This window comes from Opisthocomus hoazin, chromosome 1 (assembly GCF_030867145.1).
Source record: "Opisthocomus hoazin isolate bOpiHoa1 chromosome 1, bOpiHoa1.hap1, whole genome shotgun sequence".
NCBI lineage: Eukaryota > Metazoa > Chordata > Aves > Opisthocomiformes > Opisthocomidae > Opisthocomus > Opisthocomus hoazin.
The window spans coordinates 83,465,434-83,467,452 of NC_134414.1; the positions used below are offsets into that span (position 1 = coordinate 83,465,434).

Sequence of the window (2,019 nt, forward strand, 5' to 3'; positions counted from 1 at the left end):
TCAGTCCCCTCATCCAGGTCATTGATAAAGATGTTAAACAAGACCGGCCCCAAAACTGAACCCTGGGGAACACCACTCCTCACTGGCCACCAGCTGGATTTAACTCCATTCACCACCACTCTCTGGGCTCAGCCATCCAGCCAGTTCTTTATCCAGCGAAGAGTACTCCCATCCAAACCATGAGCAGCTAGTTTCTTCAGGAGGATTCCGAGGGAAACAGTGTCACAGGCCTTACTAAAGTCCAGGTAGACAACATCCACAACCTTTCCTTCATCCACTAGGCGGGTCACTTTGTCATAGAAGGAGATCAGGTTGGTCAAGCAGGACCTGCCTTTCATGAACCCATGCTGGCTGGGCCTGATCCCCTGGTTGTCCTTCACATGCCCGGTGAGCGCACTCAGGATGAATCACTCCATAATCTTGCCCGGCACCAAGGTCAGGCTGACAGACCTGTAGTTCCCAATTGCTTCTCGGCCTTTTGGCTAAGATCATGTGTAGTTTTGTACAGTTGCCTCATTTACACCTAAATCTATATCTTAATCTTGACCCAAATTCTTTTTGAAGGACAGGATTCAGGCTCCTAAGCATAAGCATATACTGCCATTTTGGATGCAGGATATCCTTTCTAGCCTCTGCCTCCTGTTGCTCCAGAATTATTCTGATATCCTTTAGGTCCTGTATTGCACTTGTACAGATGTCTGGAAGATCATAGTTCATAATGTAATAAACTCAGAATCTTTACTTGAGAGTTCCCTTGGTAGCTTGAAGCAGTCCTATTTCATAGTCACAATGTAGTGCTTCATGTCAGTGTCATGTCTTTTTTTTTTCTCTTCCTGACTGAAATTACAGCTAATACCATACTAATTGTTCACCAGGGTTAAATTTTTCCTGTACACAATATACATGATTAGTTTGCTGAATGACTAAGTTTTCTCATACGATCTTTTTCAGTGTTTTTGCTGTTATTATACTATTCCCTATGATTTATCTTCTTTTACTTAGTCATAATGATCTATTTTTAGCCATAAGTTACAAAGACAGGATGGGAATTAACAGACATTTAAGAAAAGACTTCAGTGTACATTGAATTATCTAAACCAATGTATTTTCTCACTTTACTTACATAACTGTGAGAGTTTCATTTTGTAAGTCCACAAAGGAAGGAATGGATTATTCTACTACAACTTATATGCAACAGACACAGCTCTTGAGGGCTTAGGCTCATAAACCACATAAACCAGTAACCTGAACATCATCAAGGAGTACTTTTTGAGAAAACTCCCTTGACCACATCACCTAACCACCAGCAATTGGTATAGGAGGCAAGACTGCAACAGGTCTCCTGTGTCATGTCTTTAAATCCAGGCAGATCTCAAGGCTTATATCTCCAATTATATGACTCGTTTATAATTAAATAATCAAATTCCACCCATAAATCTGGGCAGTAACCAATTTTGTAACTATGTACATGTTTTTACACCACAGCAAAAGCATTAGAACTATCTTAGACTTACTTGAATTAATGATATAGATTCACATTAAATTCTGATTAGATTTAAGTTTGAAGAGCACTTAAGTCTCTGAATTGGCTGTACCCTTGGGAGCTCTGGAACAGAAGCAAAATGTTAATACATCACTGAAATTTGACTAATCTGTCTTAACTTTCAAGGGCTTTATTATATAGTGCTTACTGACTACTCAATTTAGAGATTTTAGCCAGCTAATGTACAACTTGAAGACCAAGTTTACTTATTCCTTCAATCTACTATGTAGAGACACTTGGAATTCCTGTCACAAATACAGACCTCTACACAATGAGATGTCTGTATTTGTGACCAGATTAGATATACATATGTATAGCTATGTATAGCTAATCTGGTCATTTCGAATGTCTTTATAGTTAAAAGGAGAGGAATTGGTACTTCTAGCACATAATTGCTTTCTTCCAGATGCCATAACCTGAAACAGACATGAAATGTGCCTTAAAGGAATATGTTTCTCTCCGTTGACAGGTTACTG

General features: G+C 39.2%; 1 pseudogene; it reads left to right on the forward strand.

The window, feature by feature from the left end:
• Positions 1–462: 462 nt before the first annotated feature.
• On the forward strand, positions 463–624 carry LOC142364313 (U2 spliceosomal RNA; annotated as a pseudogene).
• Positions 625–2,019: the final 1,395 nt, after the last annotated feature.